Below are 23317 nucleotides of genomic sequence, written 5' to 3' on the forward strand. Positions count from 1 at the left end.
CGGCCTACAGCACAGCCACAGCAACACCAGATCAGAGCCGCATCTGCAACCTACACCACAGCTCACGGCAACACCGGATCCTTCACCCACTGAGCAAGGCCAGGGACCCAACCCACAACCTCATGGTTCCTAGTCAGATTTGTTAACCTCTGCGCCACAACGGGAACTACCGTTTTGATATTAAGCTGTCTTAGATTACCTGCCACAAGGCAAAATGGAGTTGCAGGAATATGTACCCCGTTTATCCTATGATGTCAGATATGCTCTGGTCCAGTGCTGCATCTGGCAGGCAAATGTCAGCAGAACAAGTATCTAGAATCCTGATACTCAAAGCTCTTCCAAAGAAATCGGGTTCCTAGGGGCCAACTGGTTTACTGATTAGGGAGCACTTTTAGATGAAATTTTTTTTTTTCCTGTTTTGTCTATTTTAGAGCTGTACCCACGGTGTATAGAGGTTTCCAGGCTAGGGGTCAAATCCGAGCTATAGCTGCCAGCCTACGCCAGAGCTACAGCAACGCCAGATCTGAGCTGCATCTGCAACCTACACCACAGCTCACGGCAATGCCAGATCCTTAACCCACTGAGCGAGGCCAGGGATCGAACCTGCATCCTCATGGATCCTAGTCAGATTCGTTTCTGCTGAGCCATGAGGGGAACGCCTAGAGGAATTCTGATTAATATCAATGTTAATCATCAAGCTGTGTGATGTTTTATTAGAAGAATCATGTAAAAAGTAACAGATCCCGCGTGGAAAGAGGATTTCCAAGAGATGAGGTCAAAGAATCTCCAGGAGAGTGCAAGAGTGATCGAAATTTCTCAGGTAAGGTCATTTATAATATTTTCTGTGGAGTCCAGAATTTACACCTCGGCTGTGCATATGGAATTTTTTTCCGGAAGACTGTGTTCTTGATCCCATGTCCCGTCACTTCCTAAGAGACACCGCTCCCTTCATTATCACCTTCAAGCTCTTCTCCTCTCTTGCCTCCTTCCCCTCCACTCTGGTGTCCCCTGTCCTCAGAAGCCCTTCCCTTGGGTAAATTGCTACCTAATTCTGGAGAGCAATTTGGCAAATCTCGCAAAAGAAAAAAAAAGTGTATACGTTCTGACCCAGAAATTTCACTTCTAGAAAATTTATATTTAGATACACGTGCACAAGTTCCTAGGGATAAAGAGACAAAGATGCTCATTGCGACACTGCTTGTAAGGCAAACACAGAGCAGCCTAAACAGCCATCAAGAGGGGCCTGGTGAAATCAATCAAAGTACAAGAGAAAAGGATGTGGGTTAAAAAAAAAAAAAAGTGAAAAAAATCGTGCAGGGCAAGGTGACCACATGATTGAGAACAAACTATTCCTATTTGGCATAGACACACGTTTATTTATTCGAGCTATACTGAACAATTTCAGGGGGTGATATTCACATTGTATTCTTGTTTTATAAGTGAATGGTGTACTCAGGAACTATACAACTGCCTCTGTGTGTGTGTGTGTGTTCCTTTTTTTTTTTTTGTCTTTTTTAGGGCTACACCCACGGCATACGGAGATTCCCAGGCTAGGGATCCAATCGAAGCTATAGCTGCTAGCCTACACCACAGCCACAGCAATGCCAGATCTGAGCCACATCTGCGATCTACACCACAGCTCATGCCAATGCTGGATCCTTAACCCACTAAGCAAGGCCAGGGATCGAACCTGCGTCCTCATGGCTGCTAGTCAGATTTGTTTTCCTCCGAGCCACGATGGGAACTCCAGGGTGTGTGTGTGTTCCTTGATATGCTCCTAGGCATGCTCTTTGTGTGAATTTATCCTAACACATCAACACTGTGGTGGCTGTTAACCCAGCTTTTCCATGAGCCTAAAAACTGTAAAATAAAAGAGATTATTCATCTCCATTCCCAACACCCAGCACAAAGCTGGGCGCACGGATTAGCAATGTTTCCATGCATATGGATGGAACATTCCCCACGCGCAGGGTATGCCAGTTACATATCATTTGCATAAAACTAGGCGTGTTCTAGGAAGAGGAAATCAACACTTAGTAGATGATTTCTTGGCTTTGACACACACACACACACACACACACACACACACACACGTATATTTACTCACCCCCAGGATTCCAGGCTCACATTATGCTTGAAAAAGCTGAGTTATGCAAAGATAAACCATTTTCTTTGCTGTAGGGCATTGCTAAAATTTTCATATGCATTGACATTCTCTAAGAGGCAGAGAGAGTACGGAGAATCATCTGATTTTTACCGATCAGGAAGCACTTTTGGAGGACTGCTTATTTATTAACATTGATGTTCTGTCATCATTTTGGAATAGGTTCTGTTAGAAGAATCACGAAGGCAGTAAATAGGCCCTGCGTGAAAGGAAGATTTCCAAGAGATGGGGGTCCGACAATCTCCAGGAGAGTGAAAGAATGATTAAAAGTTTCTCAGCTAAGATTATCTGACACTCAAATTGGATAGCTGGGGAGTTCCTGTGGTGGCTCCGTGGTTACTGAAGCCGACAAGCATCCATGAGGATGTGGGTTTGATCCCTGGCCTCGCTCAGTGGGTGAAGGATCTGGCGTTGCCAGGAGCTGTGGTGTAGGTGGCAGATGGGGCTCAGATCTGGCGTGGCTATAGCTGTGGTGTAGGCTGGCAGCTGCAGCTCTGATGAGACCCCTAGCCTGGGAACTTCCATATGTTGCGGATGCATGTGGCCCTTAAAAAAAAAAATTTCACTATCAGCTTCTTTTTAAAAAAAGGTACATGACATCAGAACAAATGTTTATGCTTAGGGGAAGAAGAAAGAGGTTGAAGAATAACTGAGGAGGTAGAGTTGACGGAATAAGGTCCCTGAAGAGACAATGGCAGGAAACAGATGTCTAAGCACGTGGAGGCGGGTGGCCCTTGAACTGGTGAAAGGCTTCCTCCCCGACTATGATGGGCAGGGAGGAGGGAAGATCAACTGGAATGCAGAAAAGATGACAGAGAGGGGCTCAGGAAGTTAGGAAAATTTCTTCCTGGGGCTTTTGTTTTGTGGGAATGAGGACGTGGCATCATTCCTACATGAGTGGGTAGGGGCTGAAACAGTCATGGCGGAGAAGGGGGAGGACGCCTGTCCCCTAGAAGAACCTGAGTCCCACTGGGGACCCATGGGAATTGAAGGCTATGAGTATGTAGGGTCACCGAGCCATGTCCCGTTTCCATGTAAGATGTTCCCTCTGTGTGGTCCACATCCTAAAATGTGAATAGCAGTGGTAAACACGACCACGGGGGCTGTCAAAGAGGGGGCTATTCCAGTGTGAGCTCTGTGCAAATGAAGTGAAAGCAACAGGAAGCGGAAATGTTGCCTCATCATCCACACGGATTCACATGGTTTTGGCTTCCTCTTATGACATCAGGACTCTGAGCAGATGTTAAGACGGAACAAGCACTAAGATATTCAAGGAGCATGGGGGTGATTGGAAAAAAATGTAGGTGATAACAATGAGGACAGGTCGGTGTTGAGGTTTTTACATAGCTTTCAAGGAACTGGGCTATGTAGGTCGACCAGTTGTCCCTCCAAGTGAACCATCTCAATGTTCAACTCAGGGGTCCTAAAGGGTGTCCCCACCTTTCCAAGCACGCACAAACCTTGCTCCAAACAGAATGGGTCTTTTCTTGTTTGTTTTATGTACCGGGATTCCCCAGAAGATTTATTTTAGAAAGGTTTTTGTGACCAAAAAAAAAAACCAGAACACCACGGATGAGACCAAGCCCTTCCATTCAACCCAAGAATGAGCCTGAGACTCCCGGGGAATTGATGGAGGTGCCCACTGCTGCATCCTTCTACAGAACCATACAGTGTGCACACTCCCCTAGTGTAGCCCCCAGACCTAATGCTTGTTGACAAAACATCCTCATTAGGGATGTTGAGGGGAGTGCTGCGGGGGTCCACCAGAGGGGGGCATTGGGGAGGGAGGAGCAGTGACCATGGTGAGGACACAGAACTACCTGAACACCTGCTAGGAAGATAAGGAGGAGATATGTGGATGGGCGGGCCAGGGGAGCTCTGGTTGATGATTCCAGTCTAACAAGGGAAGCCAGCTTAGTAACCAGGCAATAAAACTTGAGTTCCTTCTGCCTCTCACTGTGCAGGACCTTAAATCATGGAGGAGTTTATGGGTCCTGTTTATGAAGAGCCTCTTTTAATAAGCTATTCAGAACAGGGGTGGGAGGAAAAAAATGGGGAGAGAAAATTTCCCTTTGAATTTCCATTGCTTTCAGAGTCAGCAATTTAATGAGTCATGCATTCTAAATCCTTGCTTTGTCTACACGTTTTCATTTCAAAATACTAAAAAACACTTTGTTTGGAACATGGGCTATTTTTAGTTCCTATATCAATAGTGCACATCCATTTCTCCCCATATTAGAAAAGCTTCCTTTGGATTGGGTTGGAGCAGCAAGCACAATGGTGATGGGTTGTTTACTTAGCCCTGGTTTGTTGAAGCTACCTGAGTGCCTCTCTGATGCCTGGTCTCCTGGGTCTCTTGACCACTCGTGAGTCAGCTCCAGACCTGGCCCAAAGAGCTCCAGATCTCAGAGCATGGACAAAAGGGGAAGAGCATCCCTTCAGGCTTCGAGCCCGAGGAGGCAGCATCTTGATGGGCTCCAGACAAGCAGAGATCCATTGCTGTGGGCCCTTGTGAGACCCTTGAGGGAACTGAATAGAAGGAAGGTCCCCAGCCATAGGTCATCTCCTCCAGATCCATCGAGAGAAAACCTGGCCACACCTTGGCAAAGACAGGAATAGACAGTCTGGGGAACTCTGCAACCCTGACAAGCAGGAGGACAGGCTGGGAGGAGGCGCAGTGGGTCCTACCCCTTCCGTCCCTGCCTCTGCATGTCGTCTCTCTCCATACTCTGCTCCAGTGGGTAAAGCCCCCGGCCAGCTTCATCTACCCCACTGCTTTTGTCCCACTAGTGAGAGTTCACTCCTCCGGGTCAGCACGCCCTTGGCCAGGGAGCCCATCAGCTCCCACCTTGGATCTCCCAAACAATGAGGTGTGTTGAAGACAGTTCTGGAGAGTCTCATAGCATCCTGCACTGGTCCCTGCAGTCCAGCCCACCAGCTCCCGAGAGAAATTGCCGAAAATCAGGAACTCGAGTCATCAGGCCACTTCCTTGATTCTCGCATAAGCCTAACTCTAAACTCACGGGCCCCGACCTTAAATACTCACGGCCCCATGAGGAGCTGGTGACAGAGAGGGCTGGAGAGCCCACTGCAAACAGCCTTGGGGAGACCACCGCAGAACGCACCCGTTTAAAGGACTCACCACAGACCCACTCCTCGATGCCAGCATCACAGAGAGCAAAATTTCCTTCTCTACAAAACCACCCAGAGTTGAAATTCCCCTTGAGTTTTTACAGCCATGAGTGTCTCCAGGGGAAAGAAAGTGGGATCAACGTCGGGGAGCCTGCGGCTTGGAACCCATAAAACCCTTCGCTCTGAACCGACCTCCTCGCCTATCCCTGGGGAGAGGCTGGGTAATCTCCTGGTGGGGAACACGTTTGGGATTCAGTCACCCGGGTAGGAGTCCTGGCTTTACCTGTGCCTGCGTGATCTGGCTTATGAGATGTTGCTTATTGGTTGTCTTCCGTTTCTCCTATGAAAATGGGGTTAATAACACCTGTACGGGGTTATAGGGAAGATTAATTGCAACTCTCTATGCAAAGCCCCTGCTTCCAGGCTGCCACGTAGTACCGAGTCTCTACATGGTATCTGTTGCTTTTTTCCTACCGAGCACGCCTTCCCACCTAGTCAGACCCTGACAGAGCCAGCTTTCAAACCCCTCCCCTCACCTGCCCTCACATCTCAGGTATAGGATCCATGGAAACCTGCTAAGACTCAAAGCTCAAGACAAATCACCAAATCTCTGTCCCAGTGGGATGTGCATCCCCGGGGGACCCCTCCCCGGTCGTCTGGTCCAGGGGGTCTCCTCTCCCTCCCCCCACCGCCCAGACATTTGGCACAAAGGCTCCCGGCCCCCACACCACCCCCTACCTGCGGGCTGAAAACAATCAAGTCCCGAGTAAACATTCGAGAAAGCTTGTTTCTCCGGGAGGGGTTTGGGGGAGAAGACTTGCCAAGTGGGGAAGTCGGGGGCCCGGCTCCTCGGCGGCTCCTCTCCCCCTCCAGGGGCTCCTCTGCCCCCCTTTTCCTCATTCTCAGGCTTCCCTGCTCCGGGTTGCTCGGGCAGCCGCATCGGGGGGTCCAGGGCGATGTTCTCAGAAAGATTTGTGAGCCCATCAAGGGAACGTCAGCGGAGACACTGAGACTCTGCAAGGAGTTGACAGAAACTTACTGCCTGCACAGGGCTGGTGGATTATTTACTCACAGTCAGTCGCCTAAATAATTCACACCCTCCCTTCCGTGGTTAAGCAGGACAATGGTAGAAACACAATCCTGGCACAAGAAATATAATTACAGTTGTGACAGATGTTTAGTTATTAATAAGGCCTCAATGTCACCACGGGGTATTACACAACAAACCAATCATGTGCCTTTAAGCGACCTTCATATTTACAGGTACTTTTCCACTCGCGCTCCCGGGGGCTTTGCTGTGGCGTTAGCTGTGTTGGAGGGAGCGACAAGAGCCAACGCAACTGCCACTTGCAAGAAAGCCCAGCACCTTGCCAGCATAATTTGTTTCCTTGTCATTGACATCAACAGAGCCAGAGGAACAAAGTGCGGGGGGCGAGGCAGAGTTAAACAGTCTAATGGAGGGGACTCTTGCCAAAGCTCTTAAGCTTGTGATGCTGCTCGGCATCCCAGGGAAACCTCATCCTAATTCCCAGGGCATCCCAGGTGAAGTGTCCCTTGACCACCTCTGGTCTAGACTCGCTTCCCACGCATGGGGAGCCTCTTGGTTGGCTTGATGTCACCAAGCAGTGACTTGTGCTCCCCACACCCCCACACCCCCACACCCCCAACATCTGGTTAACCCCTCCCTGTCCTTTATGAGTCGGCTCAGCTTAAGGGATCTGGCTGGATTGGGGCCCCCCTCATACGTGCCTGCATCCACTGTCATCCGCGGCCTCCGTCCCCCACCCCCATTCCCCACCAACACTGCATTGAGAAAAGCTCCAGCTGGGGAAGAATTCAGATGCAGGTTGTGTCACCCGGGCCCAGGCAGGGACAACCTGAAAATTACTGGTGATCAAGAACACACTTACTGGGAGTTCCCACTGTGGTGCAGCAGAAATGAACCCAAATCATATCCACGAGGATGCGGGTTCAATCTCTGGCCTCGCTCAGTGGGTTAAGGATCCGGCCTTGCCGTGAGCTGTGATGTAGGTCACAGACGTAGCTCGGATAGAGCATTGCAGTGGCTGTGGTGTAGGCTGGCAGCTGCAGCTCTGATTCAACCCCTTGCTTAGGAACTTCCATGTGCTGCAGGTACAGTCCTAAAAAGCAAAAAAGAAAGGAGAAAACACTTATTTAATCAACCTATAATCAATATTGGTTCTCTTTGGTTCCATGTTGAAGTTTAAAGAATTAAGTATAACACAGAGAGGAGTTCCCGTCGTGGCGCAGTGGTTAACGAATCCGACTAGGAACCAGGAGGTTGCGGGTTCGGTCCCTGCCCTTGCTCAGTGGGTTGAGGATCCGGCGTTGCCGTGAGCTGTGGTGTAGGTTGCAGACACGGCTCGGATCCCGCGTTGCTGTGGCTCTGGCATAGGCCAGTGGCTACAGCTCCAATGCGACCCCTAGCCTGGGTACCTCCATATACCGTGGGAGCGGCCCAAAGAAATAGCAAAAAGACAAAAAAAAAAAAAAAGAATAACACAGAGAGTCGCCAGAGAGGCGAAGTACAGAGCGGCCAAACGGAAGAATCTCAGTGACAGAATGACCAAGCCCTGGTCCCCTGGATGGAGCCCTTGCCTGGGAAAGCTGGCCCCTGGGAGTGTCCACACACAGCAGTGGTCAGCGGACTCTCCAAGCAGCAGGCAGGCGTCTCCATTGCTTCCAGCTTGGCCCCTGCATATCGTATCCTGGGAAGTCTCCCTATGCTTTGTCCAGCCTCCTGATTCTGACCGTGGCCGGAAAGTATCTTCCTAGAGAAGCCAGCCCGTCGGAGATGAGGCTCCCTAAAGGGTCTGAGGAGACAGGAAGTCATAGAGAGGTGTGCGCGCAGGTGATTGTTGTAAATCTGTACACGAAAGTTACTAGAATGAATGACTGAGGGGCACTCAGACTGTCTGTGTGCTTTGTGACTTGCACCTGGAGCAGAAGTCCCCACAGTCAAGGTCAGGGCTGGGCCAAATGGTGTCGGATCTACAGACTCTCTGGCTCTCTGAGTTTGGGGATGGAGTTGGGCCCTGCCACACCATGGGGGCTCCATCTCCTGAACTGGGCTGGAACCTCCCAAAGACTGGGACCACATGGTTACCCTATGGAGAGAAAGCTTCCCGAAGCCAGAAGCCTCGTCTCACCAAATAAGAGTGTAACACATCCATGCAGTGTATAACGCATGCTGCAGAACTTGCCTGCAGACTCACCTCCCCCCACACTACTTGTCTTCACACACACACACACACACACACACCAGCGCTGTCACACCCATGCTCACAGACCAGTCTTCAAACACTCACAGCCTGCCTTGTGATCTCAACCCCGAAGTCAGCCCTTGACCTTGGACATATACACAGGGAGGACTCACCCCACAACCACACAGCTGTACACGTCTTCCCCGACCACACAAGCACCCATACACACCCTCTCGCGCGCACACACACAAACTCACCTGTTCACACACACTACAGCGCCCGCTGACCCACACATGCCGCACACTCACCTACACTCTTTTAGTCTCTAGTTATCGGGTTAAGTTAAAAAGGAGAAACAAGTTTCCCGTGCCATTCCACCCAGAATGCAAAAGAGAAGTGACATTTTCTTTTCAGATGGGCTTTTAGTTGCCATGACAGTCCCAGCACCACGGAAGCTGTGATTGGCGGCAAAGGCAGGTTTCCAAAGGGACTTATCATACACAAGAACTTCAAGTACGTTGAGTGCCCGCCCTCATCACTTCCCTCCAGGCAGAGTGGATGCCAGGGCAGGGGCAGCCCCCAAAGCCAGTCTGGATGCCAAGATGGCAGGTGATGGCACCTGCCAGGAGCCAGGGGGGCCAAGCTGATGGTCACAGTGGCTTCAGAACCCAATGCACACAATTCCTGGGAACCAGCTGGTAGCTCCAGGGGAGCATGGCGCTTCCGGGGCAGTTCCCATCAGGAACAACTGCTCCTGCCGCTCAGCTGGCCTCTGGTGCCCTTCGAGGTGTGCCATGGAAACACAAGGCCAGGGGCTGGGCCCTCAGCCAGAAAGGGAGTTGGCTCCTCCAGCCAGAAGGCATCTCACCGGGATGCTTCCCTTCCAGCTGTGGCTGGTCTGACACCCCACAAGGGAAGCCAAGCTGCCTTCTACAAGCCGGGACTGGCTACCACCCCCCTCCCCCCGCCCCATAGCCAATGAATGAGCCACCCTAAGTTGGCATCTGGATAGAAGATGGACCTGCATCTCCCCGTTTCACTAGGAGCTTCTCAAGGACGGAGCCAGCATACATGCAACTCCCAAGTCGCCCGTGGCCTTACACGCCTTGGAACCCACAGCAAATACCTACAGAGATTACTCTTTGTCTCCAAATTAACTGGTTGCCTCACTTCCAGATGAGTTTCCTAAGGACAATTAATTTGCAGAATTTCTGCTCTGAGTCCATTTGCCAGCTGTTATCGTCATCATCTGAAAGAAAGCCAGGAGCTGGTTTTTGAGCCCAAGTCTTTTTTTTTTTGCTGTGGGCCAGGGATCAAAGCTGCATCACAGCAGTGACAACACCAGATTCAGAACCACTAGGCCACCATGGAACTCCAAGTCTTGAAGTTAGAGTTTTGGGCTAGTTCCTGGACCCATACAAGTGTCCTCTTCAGATAATGTGAGAAAAAGAATGTATATATGCATGTGTGACTGAGTCCCTTTGCTGTACAGTAGAAAAATAAAAAACAAAACAAAACGAACTAAAAAAACAAGTGTCCTCTTCAGCTTTTAATGTCAGCAAACGACCCATCCACTTCCATCAGCATGAAAGTGTTCCCTGAGCACGGATCTCCCCATGTGAGGTACTCTGGGTGACCCAAAATGTGATGCCACCGTGGGTCTGTCCTCAAAAGGTACTCCCCTGACCCCATCACTTTTACCAACCCATAATATGCTGAGATGCGTTGGGGGGGGGACATGTCATGTAGTTAAGATCATGGCTAGGTGAGTCAGACAGTGCAGTTCAAATCCTGATTCTGCCCCTTCCGGGCTCTGTGATTTTAGCCAAGTTACTTAATCTCTCTGTGCTTCAGTTCCTTCACCTGCAAAATGGGCCCGATAATAATATCACCTACTCTGTAGGATATGTGTGAAGTGTATGGCGCAGAGGAAGTCCCACATGCACTAGCTACCCTTCTTCTTTCCTTCCTTTGGCCCCCAACAGGAAGTGGCTGAGCACCCACTCTGCTCAGACGATGCTGGGCTGACCCCAGGGTGAAATGCGGGGAGGGGCAGAAGTGAATCCATCATAGATACAGACCCACGAAGCTCAGAATCAAGCTGAGGACACAGACGAAACACACGGACCAGAGAAAGAGGCCGCTCCTGCTCTTTCAGTTTTAAGAGTCAGTTTATCCCTGAGGGTATCTGGGAGGGGAGGCTTTGATTCCCCTCCTTGGTGCCACCAAGTTATATTCTTTTTTTTTTTGCTATTTCTTTGGGCCGCTCCCACGGCATATGGAGTTTCCCAGGCTAGGGGGTCTAATCGGAGCTGTAGTCGTCTGCCTACGCCAGAGCCACAGCAACACGGGATCCGAGCCACATCTGCAACCCACACCACAGCTCACGGCAACGCCGGATCGTCAACCCACTGAGCAAGGGCAGGGACCGAACCCGCAACCTCATGGTTCCTAGTCGGATTCGTTAACCACTGCGCCACGACGGGAACTCCCCAAGTTATATTCTTAAATGGATCTGGCGCCTGCCCCTGAGGAAGGGGGACATACGCATACAATCTGGGGGAACTGGTCAACCTCATCATTCCAGCATCTGAGGCTCTGAGCATCCACTTGAGTGCACAGGTCACGGGCAAACTCAGTTCTTCACAGATTTTGGTCCCTTTTGGAGTATCTAAAATTACAATCCCCATGGGAGCGGGGGGGGGGGGGGGAGGATGAAAACCTAATGGTTATGAACAGAGCGCGTGAGCCTGCATTGTTTATTGGCATGAATAATTCATAAATATGGGGTATACAGTTCTGTGTAGTTTCTAGAAAACCCAAGAAAACAGTGCTTCCTAGACCTGATACTCTATGATCCAGCTCAAACGTTCAGCAAGAAATGCCCCCTCCGTTCTGATCGCACTGGGTATCAGATGAGAACCTTTCATGCCTTGTGTCCCCTGCTGCATCCAACAGTTATTGATGGCCACGTTATAGTTACAACTGCATCCTCTGTTCATGCCTGGCAAGGGTTTTGCACATGGCCTTCTCTCTTAAAACCCTCCACGCTTACGTCATCAGATTTGATTGACAAGTAAAATTTATTTTTGCTCCAACTGAATATGATCCTGAGGGGTTTTTTTGCTGTTTCTGCTCATCACTTTTTATTTACTTATTTATTTCGTCTTTTTGCCTTTTCTAGGGCCGCTCCTGCAGTATATGGAGGTTCCCAGGCTAGAGGTCTAATCGGAGCTGTAGCTGCTGGCCTATGCCACAGCCACAGCAACTCAGGATCTAAACCGCATCTGCGACCTACACCGCAGCTCACAGCAACACCGGATCCTTAACCCACTGAGCAAGGCCAGGGATTGAACCCGCAACCTCATGGTTCCTAGTCGGATTCGTTAACCACTGCGCCACCACGGGAACTCCCTGTTTTAATTTTTTGAGAAACCTCCATACTCTTCCACAGTGGTTGTACCAATTTACACTCTCACCAGCAGGGCACAAGGGTTTCCATTAATATAATTCTGTTTTTGGAGGGACCTTCTGGATACAGTGTTCAGAGGGGCGAGTCATGCCACATGGTGCTTAGTGAGGAACAGCTTGCTGGCAGCAAGAAGTCAGAGGCATAGCGTAAGATCCAACCAGCCCCCGAGCTACGTCCTGCCTTCACGGGAATGCACGAGCTCTGGAGCTCCTTCTATAGAGGTGAGGTGGTCACGGAAGTACACACTCTGCTTAAGCACTGATGAGCAAAGGAGTCTGACCACTGGGCTGGTATCCACTGACTCTCAGATGCTGTCATCCTGGGAGGTAATGGTTCACCATCCCCTTAAATATTTTAACATTAAAGATTATTCAAAAGCACAAATAAAAGATAAAAAAAAATAACCCGCTGGTCCAGCACATAGGAAATGTCCACGGAATTCCTGATAAATGCAAAAGCACCTCTAACTGCTCCCCTCCACATGACATAAAAATAGAAGTTCATTTTCTCCCTGTTTTGTCCCAAACCAACTGGAATCATGAAAATAAAATATATGCCCAGGTGAAGCCAAGATCCTAAGCCTACATCTGAAAACTAGAACCAGTTCCTCAAAAGCACCTGGGACACAATTCTCCCACAAGTGCTGTGTCACAGGAGCCCCAAGGTCCCTGCATGAGCTGGCTCAGATTCACATAAGCCGAACATCCTAAACCGTAGCTCCTCAAAGTGGAAACCAAGAACTGGAACGAGATCAGAGCAACTAAAATAAAGCTGAAACCACAACGCAATAGGAAACAGTGACTATTTCCTTAACATAAATCTATACACATCCCCAGCAATTCAAAAGCCAGCATCCAGTCTCTGACTTTTGAAGAAACACTACAGACTTAATTGCTAAAATCAGGAAAAAGCCATTGTCACCACAACTGTATGCTCACTGTCTCCTCTACTCTAAACACTGTATTGCAGGCATTAACCAACATGATTAGACAAGCAATTAGAGGCATAAGATTGGAGAGGAAGAAACAAAATAACACTAATCTCTCCTTGAAGATGACGTGATTATGTATCTGGAAAACCCCCAAAGAATTCATGAGAAAACCTATTACAAATAAATTACTGGCACCAAAATAGACACATAGATCAATGGAACAGAATAGACAGCCCTGAAATGAACCCACATTTATAAGGGCGAATTAATCTACAAAAAAAGAGGCAAGAATATACAGTGGGGAAAAGAGAGCCTCTTCAATAAGTGGCATTAGGAGGAGTTCCTGTCATGGCTCAGTGGTTAATGAATCCAACTAGGAACCATGAGGTTGTGGGTTCGATCCCTGGCCTTGCTCAGTGGGTTAAGGATCCGGCATTGCCGTGGGCTGTGGTGTAGCTTGCAGACGCAGCTCGGATCCCGCGTGGCTGTGGCTGTGGTGTAGGCCAGCGGCTACAGCTCCGATTCGACCCCTAGCCTGGGAACCTCCATATGCCGCAGGAAGTGGCCCTAGAAAAGGCAAAAGAGACCCCCCCCCAAAAAAAAGAAAAAAAAGTGGCATTAGGAAAACTGAATAGCTACATGCCAAAAAATCATACTGGACTACTTATTCACATTATGAACAAAAATAAATTCAAAATGGATTAAAGACTTAAACGTAAGGCCAGAAACCATAAAACTTCTAGAAGAAAACTTAGTAAGCCCTTTGACATTGATCTCGGTAAATTTTTTTTGGACACGTCTCTTCAGGCAAGCTAATCAAAAGCAAAAGTAAACAAATGAGACTACATCAAATTAAAAGGTTTTGCACAGTGAAGGAAACCATCAACAAACCAAAAATGCCACCTACTGAATAAGAGAAGATATTTGCAAACGATGCATCTGATAAGGAATTGATATAAAAAATATAGAAAGAACCCACACAGTTCAATATCGAAAAACCCCAAACCACGCAGTTAAAAATGGGCAAAAGATCTGAATGACGTTTTTCCAAAGAAGACATATTGAGAGCCAACAGACACATGAAAAGATGCTCAACCTCACTAATCATCAGGGAGAGGCAAAACAAAATCACAACGGGATATCATCTCACACTTGTCAGAATGGTTATTATAAAAAGGCAACAAATTAACAATTGCTGGCAAAAATGTGGAGAAAAGGGAACGCATGTGCACTGTTGGTGGGAGTGCGAATTGGTGTAGCCACTATGTAAAACAGCACGGGAATGCCTCAAAAAATAAAAAAGAGCATTGCCACATGATCCAGCAATTCCACTCCTAGGTATTTATCCAAAGAAAACAAAAGTACAAAAAAAAAATGCAAAAATGAAAAGATACACACACCTCTATGTTCACTGCAGCATTATTTACAATAGCCAAGATATGGATGCAACTTAAATGCCCATCCATAAATGAATGGATAAAGAAGATGTAGTATATATATACAATGGAATGTTACTGAGCCCTTAAAAAAATACAACAAAATCTTGCCATTTATGATAACATGGATGGACCGAGAAGGTATTAGGCTAAGTGAAGTAAGTCAGACAAATATGCATGATTTCACTTATATGTGGATTCTAAAAAACAAAACAAATGAACAAATATAACAAAATAGAAATAGAATTACAGATACAGAGAGCAAACAGGTGGCTGGTAGAGAAGAGAGGGGTAAGAGAAGGAAAGAAATAAGTGAGGGAGGTTAAGAGGTATACACTTCCAGCTGCAAAAGACATGAGTTACAGGTATGAAATGTACATTGTGGGGAATATAGTCAGTAACTATATACCATCTTTGTGTGGTGACAGATGGCATCTAGAGTTATCATGGTGATCATTTTAATATCTACAGAAACATCGAAGCACTATTTTGGCTTACAGGAACTAATATACTGTTGTAGATCAATTATACTTCAGAAAAAAAAACCTTATAGAAAAAGATATCAGATTTTTTTTTACAGAGGCAGGGATTGGGGGAGGGGGGAGTGAGAATTCGACAAAAGCAGTCAAAAGATACAAATTTGTTGTTCCTGTTGTGACTCAGTGGGAATGAACCCAACTAGCATCCATGAGGATATGGGTTTGATCCTTGGCCTCGCTCAGTGGGTTAAGGATCCAGCACTGCTGTGAGCTGTGGTGTAGGTCACAGACATGGCCAGAATCCCATGTTGCTGTGGCTGTGGTGTAGGCCGGCAGCTATAGCTCTGATTTGACCCCTAGCCTGGGAACTTCCATATACCGTAGGTGTGGCCCTAAAAGGAAAACAACAACAACAACAACAAAAAGATACAAACTTCCAGTTGCAAGATAAGTAAGTACTAGGGTTATAATGTACAACATGAGAATATAATTGACACTGCTGTATGTTATATATGAAAGTTATTAAGAGAGTAAATCCTAAGAGTTCTCATCACAGGGAAAAATGGTTTTCTATTTCTTTAATTTTGTATCTGTATGAGACGATGGATGTTTACTAAACTTAGTGACACTATGTACGTAAAAATCATTAAATTGTATGGCCTATACTTACACAGTGCTGTATATCAACTATACCTGGATAAAACTGGAAGAAAAAAAATTTAAAGAAAAAGAAAAACCTATCACAAACAATAAGAAAATTTAGTAAACTCGTGGAATGTAAAATTAACATACAGAACTTAGTAGACTTCCCATATAGAAGAAAAAAACAATATATGAGCAGAACCTATTCATAATGACAAAATAATTAAATACATTAGAATTTTTACATATTTTAAAATTATATCAAAAGGAAAAGTAAAGCAATTTCTCAAAAGAAAAAGCAAACTAAAACAACTGTATTTCAGATTTGGCTTCACTACAGAGAGAATTTTTTTCAATTTACATTAAAACACAAGATTTTCATTCTAAATTCCATCTGAGACAGATCCTAAAGACAAAAACAAACAAACAAAAAAACCAGAGAAAACACTAGTGAAGGTCACAAGGAATCAAGATTTTCTGCGTTAGAAAAAGGAAATACAGATACAAAATTTTAAAGTGAAACAAAATCCCTGATATCTAACTTAAATAAGAATATTATTATGAGTTCAGGATTTACTTTCCTCTTTCAAGACAATGCATGTCCCAGTTTTACCTCTGTAAAGGCTTCAATATAATCAAACTTAGTCGTAATGAGCACCACAAGCATTCAAACTGTGGTCTCTAAATACCATTTCTAACTGTAAGGAATCAGCTCCAGGGAAGGAAGTGTCAAAGTCAGCCTGGGACTTCTCATCAGGCCCGAATGCAGGTACCCTCCCAGCAATGTCAAGTGACAAAGGAACAAATGTGAAGAAATATCCAGAGTTCAGATGTGGGGCAATTTATTCTTCTGGAAATCGATACGAATGAAATTGCTAAGGCAACAATCAGTTATTGCTTAAAGGAACGCAACAAGCAATTACTCTGCCTTTTCTATACAGACTGTCTTGTAAGGTAACCAAACATTTGAGGAGACAGAGTTCTTAGTAAGGAATCACAACTAATACACTAAGAAGGAACGATAGGATTAGAACATACCATGTTACCACCTCTAGTGACATAATAGATCTAGGTAGTGATCATTGATGGGTACGAAAATCCTTATAGGTAAGACGGATCATTAGATGTAAGATTCAGCTGATGGATGAATCAGACTGAACTCTCGACCTTAATTAACAAACATCAACGAAGTGGGACAACCAGGTATGAGATGCCTTCTGCTCTGAGGCAACAGGAAGCAGGTGAGATGACCTAAAAGCGTTCTTTCTACGAAGACTAGAATACAAATCTAATCAAGCCCACAGATATACATGTAAGGACCCCAGAGCATCGAGAAACATGTAAAACGTTTAATGCAAGAGAGGAAGCCCAAACCAGACCGTGAGAAGTCTACAGAAAAATGACACCATTTCGGTAACAAACAAATGGCATGGAAAGAAAAGGAGGGCAGTCTCATGGATTAAAAGGGACTTAAGGAGTTCCCGTCGTGGCTCAGTGGTTAACGAATCCGACTAGGAACCATGAGGTTGCGGGTTCGATCCCTGGCCTTGCTCAGTGGGTTAAGGATCCAGCATTGCCGTGAGCTGTGGTGTAGGTCGCAGATGTGGTTCGGATCTGGTGTTGCTGTGGCTCTGGCATAGGCCGGTGGCTATAGCTCCTATTAGATCCCTAGCCTGGGAACCTCCATATACCGCAGGAGTGGCTCTAGAAAAGGCAAAAAGATGAAAGGGGAAAAAAAAGGGGGGGGACTTAAAAGAACTCTCAACCAATTGCGATATGTAAACCTTATTTGGATCCTGATCTGAATAAACCACATAATTGAGGTAACAGGGAAATTAGGACATGGAGAAGACATTGAAGAATTACTCTTAATTCTGTTGGGAGTGACCACAGTATTTTAGTTGTATTAAATAAAAGGCATCTTTTTGTTTTGTTTTGTTTTTTCTAAGCCCGCACTTGAGGCATATGGAGGTTCCCAGGCTAGGGGTCGAATTGGAGCCGCAGCCGCTGGCCACAGCCACAGCCACGTGGGATGTGAGCCGAGTCTGTACAGATGTTGTCAGTTCCCACATTTGCTGTGGCCTGGGCATGGTTGGCAAACAGAGCACACACTGCCTCTCTAGCATGCCAGGGACGTGAGGGGCCAGGGGCGCTATCTTTGGTTTCGGGTGCTCAGCATTCTGCCATGAACTCTGGAGTGGGTTCTGGTCCCCTGCCTCCTCCACCCCGGCTGGAGTTGGGCCACACTGGAGCTTCACCGTCTGGGGACAACGAAAGGTACTCAGATACAGACGCAGAATGCTGCCTGCCTCCTGGACCCCACCCTGGCTGCCATCTGACATCCGTGGCACAGCTGAGCCTGCCATGCCCTCTAGTTTCTGGGCCCCTCCGCCAGGACCAGCCACTCAGTGAGTGGACCCCCAGCCCCTGTCCCCCACCCTGCCCACTGAACCTGCTCTGGAAAAAACAAACTGGAACATCAAAAATACCCCACCTTCCCAATCAAACCCCGGGCCTTGGTCAAAGTCCCTTGTCCCCAGCCCCAAGAGAAGTTTCCAGAACCAGTCAAAAACAGGACAGAGGAATTTCCGGTACCCCCAGCCCTCCCTGGCGGATCCCCCTCCCCACCCCACCTCCAAAGGAAGCCCCCAAATCACGGCGCCACAGCCCAGGCCTGGCTTTCCCTGCAGGACAATAAGCATCTTCCGCCTTCTGCCCACAGCTGGTCCTGCTTCTGCCAGCTTCTTAAGAATGCGCGCTCAAGGTACGCAGGCTGGCACCCAGACCCCAGCCAGAGCAGATCAGCTCCACCTTCAGACCTGGGGGCTGTCCCTTTCATGGGCGGAAGTTAGCATCTGCTTCTTCACTGCTGGGCATCCTGGCAGAGGTTACAAAAGGTAGCTTCAGACACACACACACACACACACACACACACACACACACACTCCCCCTTCCTTCTGCTTCCAAGACATCTCAGCCATCTCTCAGGCTTTCTGTTTTTAAAAGTCCCCTGTTAAAATTTAGAATACTCCAGAGAGCAATTAAGCTTTGGCAGCTAATAGCTTAATTACCAGCTAATACCGTATCTTTTCATCGCCCTCACCAGGTGGGGAGCCATGGGGTAGGGAGCTGATTCATGGGCTGGAGTCAGACTGTGGGAGGATCTGAGATCAGGGAGTTTAGCAGGAGGCCCTGGACAGCCCGTGGTGGGACTGGGGCCAGGTCATTCATTTCGTGTGCATGTCCACTCAGGGCTGGATCCTTAACCAGGGCTGACAATTATGTGCTAAAATCAAAGATGCAACCAGGGAAAGAAACCCACCCAGCCATTCCCCAGTTCACAACTGGGGAGGCTGAAACTCAGGGAGGTTAATCCACTTCCAAAGGTCACACAGCTTCTCTCTCCAGCCAGAGGCCATCCTGATGCAAGACCTGGGGCTCTTACGATGGGTGGTGGAAGGAGGCTCTCACTACACCCAAACCCTACTGCTATCACCCTTGTCCCAGCATAGGAGCACAGAACTTTCCAGAGATAAGATAGAAATGTCCAGTGTAAACTGCCCACGCATGGACCAGAGGACATGTGCTCTGTGCCCTCAGCCTTCTAGGGTGTCAAGTCCAAAGCTTTCACAAGCATCTCTTTCCAGTTTTGTGACATGCCTGGAGGCCTGAAACCCAGTTGGCATTTAATTTCCTTTCCCTATGGCAGTCCTCTTGCCTGCAAATTTACATCCTGAATTCCATGTGTGCCACAAACTGAGCTGTCTTCCCCCAAATTCATATACTGCACCTCTAGCCCCCGACCATACACAGGGCTTTTAAAGAAGCAATCAAGGAGTTCCTGACGTGGCTCAGCAGTTAGCCAACTCGACTAGCATCCATGAGGACACGGGTTCGATCCCTGGCCTCGCTCAGTGGGTTAAGGATTAAGTGTTGGCTGTTGAGCTGTGGCATAGGTCGAAGACATGGCTTGGATCCCACATCGCTGTGGCTCTGGTGTAGGCTGATTCAACCGTTAGCCTGGGAACCTCCATATACCGCAGATGCAGCCCTAAAAAGGAAAGAGAGAAAGAAAAGAAGGAAGGAAGAAGCAATCAAGGTTAAATGAGGTTGGAAGGGTAAGGACATAATCTGAAAGCAGCATGGCTTTAAAAGGATAGGAAATTGGAGTCCTTGTGGTGGTGCAGTGGTAACGAACCCCACTAGTATCCATGAGGATTCGGGTTTGATCTCTGGCCTCGCTCAGTGGGTTAAGGATTTGGCGCTGCTGTAGCTGTGGCAGCTGTAGCTCGAGTCAACCCCTAACCTGGGAACTTCCATATGCCGCAGGTGTGGCTCTAAAAAGACCAAAAAAAAAAAAAAAAAAAAAAAAAAAAAGGGACAGGAAGTAATCTCTCTCTCCCTGTCTCTCCCTATCCCTCTCTCCCTCTTTCTCCCCTCTGTCTCTCTCTCTCTGTCTCTTTCTGCTGTGTGAAGACACAGTGAGCAGCTAGTCATCTTCAAGCCAGGAAGAGAGCCCTCACCAGAACCTGACTGTGCTGACACCCTGATCTCAGACTTTCAGCCTCTACAACTATGAGAAAATAAACGTCGTTTCGCCCACCCAGGCAATGGTACCTTGTTATGCAGCTTAAGCTGACTAATACAAGGTCAGCATCCTTCTCTCTGCTAGGGCACTAGTCTAATTCACACTAGAGTGTGATCCACGGCTGATGCATTAGAATTCTTTCCTTCTTTTTATAAAACAAGGCAACTCCAATGCCTGCAGTGACTGGGCAGCAATGGAAAGAGACAAAGCAGCCCAGCATCAAGCAAGGGGGTGACCATGGGGAATAGCTCACCCTGTCCAAAGGGGGAACCCCAGCTCATCCCCAGCTGACTGCTGCTGTGAGGGAATCTGGCCCAGCATAGCCAGCTGGAATGTTTAAAGAGAAGCTGGAAACCCAGCCGGTTAAAATAATAAATCAGCTGATTTTTAAGTGCCGGCAATTCCTTCAAAACGCTTTGTGAGAAAACAACAAAATTAAAACACACGACAGCAACACAAAACCAAACTGCGAGAATGGCAAATGTCTTTGGGGGCTGGCTCTGGCCCGGGAGCCACCAGTTCACAGTCCATTTTATTTTATTTATATTTTTTTTATTTTATGGCTGCCCTGCAGCATACGGAAGTTCCCGGGCCAGGGATTGAATCCGAGCCACTGAATCCGAGCAATGACAGATCCTTAACCCACTGGACTGGTCTGGGGATCCAGTCCTCACCTCCACTTTGACCTGAACCACTGGGGTCGTATTCTTAACCCATTGCGCCATGGTGGGAACTCCCAGAGTCTCATTTCAGGAGAACCTCCTGGGACGGTTCTGGAAGCCAGAGCAGTGACTAGGAGGGTGGGACCCCAGGCAGTGGAAGAGGCCTATCAGAGCAGGTGTGGCTGCGGGGCACAGATCAGGCCGCTTGGGTCTCACCATGGGGACCTGATGGGAGGTGCGATCAAGCTCTCACGTGTGGCTTCCTTCAGCCGTGGTCACCCAGACGCCTGTCTCGGAGGCACTCCCCAAGGTCCGGGACCCTCCATCTAGAAGCAGCTCAGAAACAGACTCAATTCGCTCTTCCAGAAACTGACCGTGGATGCCTACACGGGCCCCTTCACCCCACCCTTGATACCTTCCCCTCCCGGACCATCACACCCAGCGCAGCCCCGTGCTGGGTGGGGTGAGGCTGGAGTAGGAGGCAGAGCCATGCAGGGCAGTAGTAAGAAGCCATGGGAGCCGAGGCCAGGGCCTTGGCCCAGGGTGTGTGTGGCCAACCCAGGCTTCATGTGCCGGCTTAGCTGCCGGAGGGGGCTCAGCCTCTTGGGGGAGGCCCGCAGCTCAAGCTGGAGACCCAGGAGCCATGCTCCCTAAGGACAGGCACAGATGTGCAGGCTGGGATCTGGCAGCTGGTGTCTGGGAAGTACCAGTGCAGTTTGGTGCCCGCCGCCCCTCTTTCCAGGGAGGACCCGGACGAGGCCTCCCTGCCCTGGGATCAGCAAGGCCCCCAGCTCAGCGAACTCCAGATGCCAGAGGGCTGCGGTCACCAGCACACCGAAAACGTCCTGCAACCCGCCTCAGCCTCTCCAACCCAAAGGAGTCCAAGATTAAACAGCAGACAGGAAAGTCAGGGCCAGAACGACCGCTAGTGTGTATGGATGAGCCCGTGTCAGGGCAGAGGCAGTAGATGGGGACCTAAACTAAAAGTGACAAGGAAAGAAGTCACAGGCCCGTGGCGGGGGCTCCGCCAGCCCCTCTGTGAGCCGCCAGCCTCCCCTGCCAGCGCTGGTTCCACTGTGTGTTTGAATGTATTCATTATATTTTAATATGATTATGTTCAATCCAGTAGACTGAAACAGATTTGTCCAGATGTATAATTAGTTTCTAAATGCTTGTTATTCTTGGTGGTGGTGCTGCCAGAGGCTTTGAGAATGGAGTGGAGCCCGTTAGCGCTTCGTGTCCATTAGTCACGGCTGTGGGAGCCTCGTCAATGGGTCTCGGGTCACCCTGGCTGCCCGGGGACACGGGGACCTTAGGCTCCATCGCAGTGATCACCGGGTCTCCAAGTTCTTCCCGGAGCCCCCTTTCCCTGTCTGCTCTTCACACCCCCATCTTTGGTAGGACTCTCCTCATGCCCCATCTCCACCATGGCACTCTGGAGGATGGCAGTCCCCACGTTCTCAGGGTGTCCCTGACACTTGGCACGATAGCTATGCATTCACCCTGTTGATCCCCAGCAGGGTGGGTTGAGGATCCAGGGTTGCTGCAACTTCGGCCTAAGTTGAAATTGCGGCTCAGATCTGATCCCTGGCCTGGGAACGCCATATGCCGTGGGGCATCAAAAAAAAGAAGAAAAAAAAAAATACTTCCACTAGGCAGCACCTCCAGGCTTCCTCTCCTCTGCGTGCATGTGGATGGAGGCCAGCCTAGTATCTCCAGCGGGTTCTTGAAACACAAGCCTGGCCGCAAGGCAGCAATAACATGCAGGGCTTTTGTGTTTTTCAAGTGTGAAGACATCCTAGCTCAAGTGGATCGGCCATCCTGAATCATGAAAACGAATATGCATCACCCTTCTCAATGCCGCTGGTGCGGGCTGAGCGTTTCCCGTCACCATGTCCCATCTGGCGCGTGGCAGACATCATGTCACTCAATATCTCCTCTGATCCTCGAAGCCACCCCATGAAGCGGGAGGTGTTCCTCTTCCCACGGACGGATGAGAAACGGGGATGAGGAAGGGTCCAGAATGTGGCTGCTGAGGGATGCTCAGACTTGACGCCAGGCCTGTCTGCACACAGAGTCCAAAGCCACGGCCCCTCTCAGCCTAGGATGCTATCTGTTGGGTTTAGGAAAGAAGTTCCAGTCATACAAACTGGTTGTCTTCCTCCTTCCTGGGTGCCCTTAGAGGGAGCCAAAGACATGGAGGAGCCAAGCAGAGAGGGAAAAAAATGCCCCAGACTGCAGGTGAACAGCTTCTCTGTTGGGCCGTGTCAGCAGCCCTGCTGAGGCTGGGAAACCAGGAAGGATTTTGTGCCATTGCCTTCGAAAAATGGAAAATGACGTGGCGGGATATGAGGTCCAGACTTCAGCCCACTTACCCTTGGACTGAATGGAAGAGCCTCCTGGGTGGAGGGAGCAGAAGCAGGTGCGGGCCTGGCCCAGCCCAGTCCGATGAGGCTGTTGGTCCATTTACAATCGCCAGTTCTCTGCTTGAGAAAATGTGAGCCCCAACTTTCCAGAGAGACAGATGGGTAGGGCTGATCTGCTGTTCCCCACTAGGAATCGCTTCTCTCAACCTCACCTAGGTCTT

At 48.6% G+C, this 23317-nt stretch overlaps 1 protein-coding gene across 4 annotated transcripts in view; it reads right to left on the minus strand.

The window, feature by feature from the left end:
• The window catches only part of CALN1 (calneuron 1), a 472970-nt gene that overhangs the window by 423166 nt on the left and 26487 nt on the right, over nucleotides 1–23317 (minus strand). The window contains exon 2 of one of the 4 annotated variants that reach the window (XM_021086351.1): nucleotides 6035–6310. The exons of the other annotated variants lie outside the window; for them this stretch is intronic. The gene's annotated coding sequence lies outside the window, so the exon portion shown is untranslated. The remainder of the gene's footprint in view (nucleotides 1–6034; nucleotides 6311–23317) is intronic. 4 annotated transcript variants of the gene reach the window in all.

This window comes from Sus scrofa, chromosome 3, assembly GCF_000003025.6.
Source record: "Sus scrofa isolate TJ Tabasco breed Duroc chromosome 3, Sscrofa11.1, whole genome shotgun sequence".
NCBI lineage: Eukaryota > Metazoa > Chordata > Mammalia > Artiodactyla > Suidae > Sus > Sus scrofa.